At 48.4% G+C, this 10,944-nt stretch overlaps 1 protein-coding gene across 1 annotated transcript in view; it reads right to left on the bottom strand.

The window, feature by feature from the left end:
• Window positions 1–10,717, bottom strand: part of SNUPN (snurportin 1) — a 52,960-nt gene extending 42,243 nt beyond the window's left edge. Inside the window, exon 1 of the mRNA XM_044933150.1 lies at window positions 10,585–10,717. The gene's annotated coding sequence lies outside the window, so the exon portion shown is untranslated. The remainder of the gene's footprint in view (window positions 1–10,584) is intronic.
• Between the last annotated feature and the right edge of the window lie 227 nt (window positions 10,718–10,944).

The following is a 10,944-nucleotide window of genomic DNA, read 5'->3' on the forward strand; positions in this document are numbered from 1 at the left end:
ACATATGTGAGATACAAAGAATACTTGTGGACCCCAACAGCCAGTTTAAGAAAGCATCACCAGGACCTATTCAACCACTCTCCCAGTCAGAGTAAAGATATCTGCTCTCCTGAATTTAGTGTTTATTTTTGCCTTTGTTTAAAAAGAAAAATTTTTATCATTTATGCATCCCTAAGTATACTGCAGATGTGCTGCAACCATGAAATTAAAAGACGCGTACTCCTTGGAAGGAAAGTTATGACCAACCTAGATAGCAATTCAAAAGCAGACACATTCTTTGCCAACAAAGGTCTGTCTAGTCAAGGCTATGGTTTTTCCTGTGGTCCGTATGGATGTGAGAGTTGGACTGTGAAGAAGGCTGAGCCGAAGAATTGATGCTTTTAACTGTGGTGTTGGAGAAGAGTCTTGAGAGTCCCTTGGACTGCAAGGAGATCCACCGTCCATTCTGAAGGATCAGCCCTGGGATTTCTTTGGAGAATGATGCTGAAACTCCAGTACTTGGCCACCTCATGCGAAGTTGACCCATTGGAAAAGACTCTGATGCTGGGAGGGATTGGGGGCAAGAGGAGAAGGGGACGACAGAGGATGAGATGGCTGGATGGCATCACTGACTCAGATGGCTGAGTCTGATGAACTCGGGAGTTTGATGGACAGGGAGGCCTGGCGTGCTGTGATTCATGGCGTTGCAAAGGGTCGGACCGACTGAGCGACTGAACTGAAGTATACTGAGAATTTTCTTTACTTGAAGCATAGCCCATGGATCAGCAGAGAGCTGTTTGAAAATGCAGAATTTCAGACCCCATTCCGGACTTACAGAAACAGAATCTGCATTTAACCAGATCCCCAGGTAATTTGCATGCATGATATTTGGAAGTGTTGCTTGGATGATACACAATGAATTTTTATATATAGCTGCAGTTGCTTTTTAAAAAACTACTGCATTATTTCCATTGTTTGTTGTTGTTCATTGCTCAGTTGTGTCCGACTCTTTGCGACCCCACGGACGCCAGGCTTCCCGTCCTTCACTATCTCCTTGAGTTTGCTTAAACTCATGTCCGTTGAGTTGATGATGCCGTCCGATCATCTCATACTCTATTGTTCCCTTCTCCTCCTGCCTTCAATCTTTCCTAGCATCAGCGTCTTTCCCAATGATTGGCTCTTCGAATAAGGTGGCCAAAGTTATGGAGCTTCAGCTTCAGCATCAGTCCTTCCAATTAGTATTCAGGGTTGATTTCCTTTAGAATTGACTGGTTTGATCTCCTTGCAGTCCAAGGTACTCTCAAGAGTCTTCTCCAAGTCACAGTTTGAAAGCATCAATTCTTCAGCGCTCAGCCTTCTTTGGTCCAACTCTCCACTCCATAGATGACTACTAGAAAAACCATTGTTTGGTTCTATCCAATTTATTAATCCTCTCCTGTGGATTTTTTTCTTTTTTGAGTGACTATTTTTAGCAGTACTACATTCCTGTAGGTTTCCTGTTGCACCTATGCAGTAACTTCTAGTGTACATCTTGAAGTTGAATTACTGAGTTGTACATATTTTTACTTGTACAATTACTGAGTGAACATGTAAGTGCATGCTCAGCTTTACTAACTATTGTCAAATTGTTTTCCAAAGGGGCGTACCAATTTAATTCCTTTGTCCTATATGAGAGTTCCCTTTGTTCCTCTTCTTGACAGTGCTGGTTGGTAGACTTTTAAATATTTGTGAATCTGATGAGTGTGTGATGGCATTGTTTACTGTGATTTTAATTTACATTTCCTGATGATAAAAGGTTTCATATGTTTCTTCCTCTGTGGAATGCCTCTTTGTGTATTTTTCTATTGGTTTGTGGAGTAGGTAGAATAGTGACCCCCTCCCAAGATGTCCACCCAGAGCCTGTGAATGTTACCTTATAGGAGAAAGGGATTTTCAGATGTGATTAAATTAAGGATCTTGAGACAATGACATTGTCTGGATTAACTGAGTCAGTCTCATTAATCACAAGTGTCCTTAGAAGGTGAAAGAGGGAGCAGAAGAGTCAGGGAGATATGATGATGCATGCAGAAGTCTGAGATGTGATTTCTGACTTTGAGGATGATTGGGAGCCAGGAGCAAGGGAATGTGGGCAACCTCTAGAAGCTGGAAAAGGCAAAGAAATGGATGTTTTCACCTAGAGCCTTCAGGAGGAACATGGCCCTTGCTGACACTTTGATTTGAACCCAGTGAGATCCAGTTTTTTCTGGTCTTGAACACAGTGAAAGAAAAATCTGTGTTGTTAAGCCATAAGTTGTGGTAATTGTTGTAGCTGCAATAGGAAACATACAGATTGTTTGCTTTTGTTTTTCTACTTGATTTGAAGGTGTTCTTTGTATATTCTGGATAGTAATCCTTTAGCTAGTTATCTATGGCGTGCAAATATATTTCCCAGTTTGCACTTCGTCCTCACCCTTCATATTCCCCCAGCCTCACTCCCTTCCCTCTTCACCTTTGTTCATGTGTGGGGGAGGACTCTGGTTAACTCCCTTCTCCCCAGACAATAACATAATAAATAAGTAATTATATTTGTTAGCAGATGTAAGTGTCATGAAACACAAATTGAGCAGGATATAGGAGAGCTTGGGGTGAGGATGGGCTGTAATTTAAACGGGCATGTGAAGGTAGGTCTTACTGAGAAGGTAATATTTCATGGTGGGTTAGCCATGTGGATATCTAGAGGAAGAGTATTTCAAGAAGAGGAAGCAGTGAGTGCAAATGCCTTAAGATAGAAATGTGCCTGGCATCTCAGAAGAGGAATAACAAAGCCATCTTGGCTGGAGCAGAGGAGCTAGTAGGAGAGGAAAGGGCTCACATAACAGAGGCCCAAAGGCCTCTCTTAGGTCTTTGGTTTTTAGGTTGAGTGAGATGAGGACACTGGAGGGTTTTGAACTGAGAACTGACATCTACTTATGTTTTAAAAGAACCACTCTGACTGCTGTGTTGAGAACAGACTGTCAGGAGCAGAGGTGGAAACATTGAGGCAATTAGGAAGTCGTAGTGATGCCAGGTGAGAAGGGTGGTAGCTGGGACCAGGAAAGCAGTTGTGAGATGCCAATGAGAGAGGAGTTCCAGAATAAGAAGAAAGGTCAAAGAATGGCTCCAGTTTTGGACCTAAGCAAGTGGCAGAAAGTACTCATTACCTGAGATGGGGGAGATTGCCAAATAGACAGATTGGGTGGCAAGATTAGAAATTCCAGTTTTGGACATGTTGGCTCGGAGATGTCTACTAGACATGCAAGAGAGATGGCAAGGAGAATGACTTGTAAGTCTGGTAAGTCTGGGGTTTTTTTTTATTTTTCTTTTTTGCCAAACCTTGAGGCATGCAGGATCTTAGTTCCCCCCAGGGATAGAACTTATGCCCCCTGCAGTGGACCATCAAGTCTTAACCACTGGACCACCAGAGAGTTCCCTCAGTTTGGTATCAGCCCAGAGAAAGGCCTGGGCTGAAGATTTAAAATTTTGGATATTATTGGCAGAAAGATGGTGTTTGAAGAAGTGAAAATAGAAAAAGACAAGAGGACCACGCTACTAGTAGGCACTCTGGTGTCAAGAATTATTGACTTTGTCCCTTTCCGGCATTCAAGATGTCGAAGCAAGGTGTGAAATTCTGGATTTCCTTGGGTCTTCCGGCTGGAGCCATGATCAACTGTGCTGACAACACGGGAGCCAAAAATCTGTATATCATCTCTGTGAAGGCAATCAATGAATGACTGAATAGACTTCCTGCTGCTGGGGTGGGTGACATGGTGATGGCCACAATCAAGAAAGGCAAATCAGAGCTGAGAAAGAACGTACATCCAGTGATGGTAATTTGACAACGAAACTCATACTGAGAAAAGATGGTGTGTTTCTTTATTCTGAAGATAATGCAGGGGTCAGAGCAAACAATCCCTGGAGGAGGAAATGGCATTCCACTCCAGTATTCTGTCTGTGCACGGACAGAGGAACTTGGCAGGCTCCAGTTCACGTGGTCACAAATAGTCTGACACGACTGAGCAACTGAGCACATAGTAAACAGTGAAAGCAAGATGAAAGGTTCTGCTGTTATAGGACGAGTTGCAAAGGAGTGTGCAGACCTGTGGCCCAGGATTGCATCCAGTGCTGGCAGCATTGCACGCTTCTTCGATGTATTTGTAAAAAAGATGTAAAATAAAAATTATTTTCTACCCCACCCCCCCCCCGGAAAAACAAAACAAAACAGAATTATTGGAGAGAAGTGGATGAACCAGTGTAGTAGAAGGGAAACCAGGAGAGTGTGGCTGGCCAGTGCAAATGAAGAAAGTGTATCCAGGGGGAAGGAGCGATCAACCTGGTCAAATGCTACAGAGAGCCTAAGTACAAGAGAAGGGCTGAGAATAACCATTAGGTCATTGATGACTGATAAGAGTTTCAGTGGAGTGTGAGATTGAAAGAATGGCTAGAGGGGTTTAAGAAGAGAAAGGGAGGAAAAATGTTGGAAGCAGCTGTTAGAGATGGCTATTTTGAGGAATTTGCTGCAAAGGTGAGCAGATAAAGGGACTTGCTAGATGGTCCAGTAGTTACGAATCTGCCTTGCAATGCAGGGGACATGAAATCAATCCCTGGGCAGGGAACTAAGATTTTACGTTCTCAGGGCAACTAAGGCTGCAAGCAGCAACTTCAGAGCCCTTGTGCTCTGGAGCCCATAATATGCCATAACAAAGATCCTGCATGCCACAAGTAAGACCTGATGCAGCCAAAAGAAAAAAGCAGAGGTGGGGTGCGGGGGGGAGTAGTTTTGGCGGGGGAAGTGGAGTCAAGAATCTATTTTTTAAAGGTGTGGATTGACTCTTCCCTCAATATCGACATCTTGTTGGTTGTCATTCCAGTCTGTTCTACCCCCATAAAATCCCAAATTTACTTCTCCCCAGACCGTTACCGCAGGCCTTCATCATCTCTTGAATGCATTTCTGTAGTAATAGTCCAGTGTGTCTACCATGCTAGCCGCCAGCAGAATCAGCCTGGAAGCCACTGGCCATAGTTCTCCCTTGCTGATTCCTTTTCTAAAGGAGGAAAGCTGGGATGGGGATGGATGCTGTTTCCTGTGTCTGAGTCAGGGTCCCAGCAGGAAAGAGAGAACACACTCCAATTAGAATAACACGAGGAGAATTTAATAAAAAATTTCCCAAAGGAATGGGCAGAGTGGGGAAACCGCAAAGGTTAGTGCAGTTGCCTGAGAGTAGTAACTGTGGGTCCTGTTACCCATAGGTTTGAAGAGAGTTGGGAATAGAAGATATAGGTTCTGGAAATCTCTGTGAAGCTTAAGAGTGAGTTTTCCTCAAGAACCTGAAAATAGGGTGGCCACTGTGAGACAGAAACCACCTCCTCCCTCAGCAGATACGGAAGTAAATCCAAGGTGTGAATGTGTATACATATGTGACTTGGGCTTCCCTGGTGGCTCAGTGGTAAAGAATCCACCTGGCAATGCAGGAGTTACAGGTTTGACCCCTAATCTGGGAAGATCCCACATGCCCTGGAGCAGCTAAGCCCTTGTGCCACAACTATTAAGCCTGTGCTCTAGAGCCGGTGCTCCACAACAGAAACCATTGCAACCACTCCAGAAGCGTGCGCACCACAACTGGAGAGTAGCCCCACTAGCTGCAGCCAGAGAAAGCCTGCGTGCAGCAACGAAGACCTAGCACAACCAAAATAAATAAAATTAGCAATATGTGATGGAAGTATTTGGGAGCCAACTAAAGACCATCAAGGTGGTGGCTGGGGGTCCCTCTGAGGGGTGGGGTTAGACTAGGGGTTAGGCTAAGCGCCGAAGATAATTTCAAACTGTGGTGTTGGAGAAGATTCTTGAGAGTCCCTTGGACATCGAGGAGATGAAACCAGTCAATCCTATAGGAAATTAACCCTGAATATTCACTGGAAGGACTGATACTGAAGGAATGCCTTGGCCACCTGATGCAAAGAGCCAACTCATTGGAAAAGACCCTGATGCTGGGAAAGATTGAGGGCAGGAGAAGAAGGGAGTGACAGAGGATGAGATGGTTGGGTGGCATCATCGACTCAATGGACATGAGTTTGAGCAAATGCTGGGAGACAGTGAAGGACAGGGAAGCCTGGCGTGCTGCAGTCCATGGGGTCACAAAGAGCTGGACACAACTGAGTAACTGAACAACAACTAGTCGGGTGAGTAGAAATCCCATCAATTGTCAGGAGCAACAGTTAGAACTGGACATGGAACAACAGACTGGTTCCAAATAGGAAAAGGAGTACATCAAGGCTGTATATTGTCACCCTGCTTATTTAACTTATATGCAGAGTACATCATGAGAAACGCTGGGCTGGAAGAAGCACAAGCTGAAATCAAGATTGCTGGGAGAAATATCAATAACCCCAGATATGCAGATGACACCACCCTTATGGCAGAAAGTGAAGAGGAACTAAAAAGCCTCTTGATGAAAGTGGAAGAGGAGAGTGAAAAAGTTGGCTTAAAACTCAACATTCAGAAAACGAAGATCATGGCATCTGGTCCCATCACTTCATGGGAAATAGATGGGGAAACAGTGGAAACAGTGTCAGACTTTATTTTTGGGGGCTCCAAAATCACTGCAGATGGTGACTGCAGCCATGAAATTAAAAGACGCTTACTCTTTGGAAGGAAAGCTATGACCAACCTAGATAGCATATTCAAAAGCAGAGACATTACTTTGCCAACAAAGGTCCATCTAGTCAAGGCTATGGTTTTTCCAGTGGTCATGCATGGATGTGAGAGTTGGACTGTGAAGAAAGCTGAGTGCCGAAGAATTGATGCTTTTGAGCTGTGGTGCTGGAGGAGACTCTTGAGAGTCCCTTGGACTGCAAGGAGATCCAACCAGTCCATTCTAAAGGAGATCAGTCCTAGGTGTTCATTGGAAGCACTGATGCTAAAGCTGAAACTCCAATACTTTGGCCACCTCATGCAGAGAGTTGACTCATTGGAAAAGACTCTGATGGTGGGAGGGATTGGGGGCACGAGGAGAAGGGGACGACAGAGGATGAGATGGCTGGATGGCATCACCGACTTGATGGACAGGAGTTTGAGTAAAGTCTGGGAGTTGGTGATGGACAGGGAGGCCTGGCGTGCTGCGATTCACAGGGTCGCAAATAGTCGGACACGACTGAGCGACTGAACTGAACTGAAATAAAGGTAAAATGTTTACAACAGTCTAGCACTCAACAGGAGAATGGCACCCCACTCCAGTACTCTTGCCTGGAGAATCCCATGGACGGAGGAGCCTGGTAGGCTGCAGTCCATGGTGTCGCAAAGAGTCGGACACTGCTGAGCGACTTCACTTTCACTTTTCACTTTCAAGCATTGGAGAAGGAAGTGGCAACCCACTCCAGTGTTCTTGCCTGGAGAATCTCAGGGACGGAGGAGCCTGGTAGGCTGCCATCTATGGGGTCACGCAGAGTCGGACACGACTGAAGTGACTTAGCAGCAGCAGCAGCAGCACTCAACAAGCACTAAGGGAGTAGCTGCTTCTTAACAAGTTTGGAGAGAGGTTCTGCAAACAGAAGAGAGATCACAGAAAAGGGGTGTCCCGAAAGCAGCTGTGGGAAACATATTCAGGCTCTGGTCCTGGCGATCCTAGGCTGAACTGAGTCCTTAGAATCAAGGCTGCACCTGTGATTGAGGGGACCAGACCTCAAGGTTTCTTGGCTGAGAGAACCATTGGTTCTTCCCATCCTGGGGCATTCAGTTTCACTGGACTCAACTTCTGGTAACTGGGCTTCCCAGGGAGTAGCTCAAATTGCCTTGATCTATTGATGCATAAATTCAGGTGTGCCTGGACAGTTGAATTTCTCTTTGCAAAGTAATACCTGGGCTTTTGGGGTTTGCACATAAACCTTTATTCTGGTCAAATGCCAGCTCTGTGTGGGGCATTGGATCTACTCACTGAACCAGTGAAATTGGCTTTTGGAGCCAGAAGCCTGCAAATTACACCCTTCAAAACAACTCAAGGTGGGGAATTCCCTGGCAGTTTAGGGGTTAGGGCTCTGTGCTTCTAGTGCAGGCGGCATGGGTTCTATTTCTGTTGGGGAACTAAGATCCTGCATGCTAAGCCGCCAAAAGGCAAAAACAAAATAAAACAACAGCCCAAGGTGCCCACCTTTACAGCACCACCTTGTGCCAGTTAATCTACAAGTGGGGAGTATTAGCATGAGGGGGAAGGAGGTTCTAGATAGAGGAGGTAGACAAGGCTCAGGGCATAGCCAGGAAGGGGAGTAGGGGCTGAAGCCTTTGTTCATCTTAGGTACCTCCTGTCTACTTAAAAAAATTGGACAACATGAGAGTTGCAAGTTAAGTTTTATCTGGGGCAAAATGCAGATTGTAGCCTGGGAGACAGCACCTCAGATAGCTCTGAGAAACTGTTCCACAGAGGTAGGAGTTAGGGGGAGGACAGTATATATGTGATTTTGGTAAAGGGGGAGTACATTGTAATCAAGCAAATATTTTTTGTAGAAGGTTTCTGCTAGTCTTGTGAAGCTTCCGTTCATCAGCATTAAGGATTTTAGTTTTAGTGCTTTTCTTAATATGAGGAGATACAAGAATTGGGCTCATAAAATCAGCTCCCGAGAATATCTATCTGAAGACCTGTGCTGCCAGTTTTTCCCTGAGCACAGGGTGCTGCATTTCTGCTTTCCACCCTGAACTCCTTCAGGGGTGGAAAGGCCAGGGGTGGAAAAGCACAGGCTTTAATCCTTATAGTTAGGTAGGTAGATGGCAAGTGCCAATTTGTAGTTGACACTCCTCCTCCAGGAAGCGTTCCTTGATCCTTGCTCAACCCAGGTTAGGATAGGTGCCCTTCCAGTCACATTTCATGGCACTGACCACACTGGGCAGGGAACATCGCTTTATTTTCCTGATCCATCTGAACTTCTGGTAGGTGAAGACAATGCCTCGTTTGTCTTTGTAGCCCAGGAGGCCTGCTACAGAATACTCAGTTAATGTTTCCTTGAGTGCATGATCAAATGAATGAGACAAAGAATGAATGAACAGAGGACAAGAGTTGTTAGGTCGCTCAGGCGTGTCCAACTCTTTGGTACACCATGAACTGCAGAATGCCAGGCTTCCCTGTCCTTCACTATCTCCTGGAGTTTGCTCAAACTCATGTTCATTTAGCCGGTGATGTCATCCAACCATCTCATCCTTTGTCACCCTCTTCTCCTCCTGCGCTCAATCTTTCCCAGCATCAGGGGCTCTTTCAATGTGCCAGCTCTTCTTATAAGACAAGAGGGTAGATTGTCAACTCTCCAGGGCAGGCACCCCCACTACCTTCTGGTACCCTGATCCCCAGTGCCCAGCACAATGTCTGGCAGAATCAATGACCAGGGTCAAGTACCCTTTACCTCTTCCCAGAGCCCCAGCCCGACCATTCCTCTCGTCTCCGTGGTGCTAGCAGACAAGACACCGGTCTCCGCCAGCCGCCGCACAAAGCACGGCGGAACCTGATCGTGCCTGCTCTTGTTCCCCGTCACTACAGATGTAGAGTCTTGTCTTTCTCCCTGAAGGGAGTCGCCCAGGACAGGGGTTCTCCTGGCCCTGTCCGTCTAGGGTACTAGGACCCGCAGCAGCCCGTATCCCAGCCTGCTCAAGCTTTTTCCGTGAGGGCATCGCTGGCTCTGGGGCCCCCTCCAGAAAACAATCCCCAGGCCGCGCCACGGCGGCGTTCCGCCGGAGCGGTGGCGGGACGGGGAAGCGGGAGCGGGGGTCTGCGGGTTTCCGCGCACCCTTCCTCCACCTCCCGGGTACCGGCTCTGGCGCTCTCCTTGTAGCCCCGCACGTGGCAAACTTTCAGAGTTTTCCTCACTTGCGTCACGGAAAAGGCAAGAGGGTGACGGAGCCCGGGAGGCGAGGCGGCGGCTGGAGAGCTCCCCCGCGCGGCGCTTGAGCCCCTCGGGGCGAGAGGTGTCTCTCTGAGAGCGCGGACAGGCTGCGGGGGTGCGGATGCCCTAGGGTCTGGCCCGGGAGGCTGCCTCTCGTCCGCGATCGATCGTCTCCTTGCTCTCGCATCCCGATCTCCCGGCGAGTGAGTGAAGGCGCCCGCCACAACAGAAAAGAGAGGAGTAGGCGGGAGCCAGGCTGCTGCGTCCCAGGCCCGCGGGAGGGCGGAGCCGGGCCGTCCCTGGCCAGCCAGGACGCAAGGAAGTGCCGCGGAGTTTGCCCAATTCCCCAGCCTGCTTTTCCTTCTCCCTCCCTCTCCCCACCCCTCAACCCCCCCCCCCCCGCCCCCCCGCCGGCTATTCCCTCCTTCCTCGGGACGCCACCTCCCGGAATCGCCTTTTTTTCTGTTGTTTTGGATCTGGCTTCTCGCTGGCGGCGCCGAGGAGCCGCGAACGCTAGAGAAGAACGCGGGCTCGGGGCACAGCCCGCCGCCCACCGGCGGGATCCCGCAGGGCAGAGCGGAGGACGGACGGACAGACGGCGGGACTGACTGCCGGCCGCACGGTCAGCTCTGCGAGCTCACTCTCCAAACTCCTGTTGAGTGTGTGCGTGCACGCGAGGGGTGCGGGGTCTACGTCCGGCGCGCCGGGGCGGGTTACCAAGGGGATTACCTTTGGACGAGGGTCCTTGGACTCAGATCAGGTCATCTTCAGGCTCAGAAACTGCTGAGGAATTAGACAAACAAAAGAGGCCACTCAGCTAGTGGCCAAGAGTCGCCCGAGCGCCTCGTCGCGTCCCCTCCTTTCCCCCGGGTTGGGGCTGGCCGCTTGGGGGCGGGGAGAGGGCACCCGAGCCGGCTGGGGGCTGGGGGCCGGGCCGGGCCGCCGGGTCGCAGAGTTGGCCGGCCTGTTGTGTAAGCCTTAGTCCTTGTTTTCCCGGCCTGGCTTGTTGTGAAGCCGGACACATCCACCCCTGGATTCGATTCAGGAGGCTGCCGCTTTTCTCCTTGCCCCTCTTGGATTTTCTGGATT

Source organism: Bubalus bubalis, chromosome 20, assembly GCF_019923935.1.
Source record: "Bubalus bubalis isolate 160015118507 breed Murrah chromosome 20, NDDB_SH_1, whole genome shotgun sequence".
Lineage (NCBI taxonomy): Eukaryota > Metazoa > Chordata > Mammalia > Artiodactyla > Bovidae > Bubalus > Bubalus bubalis.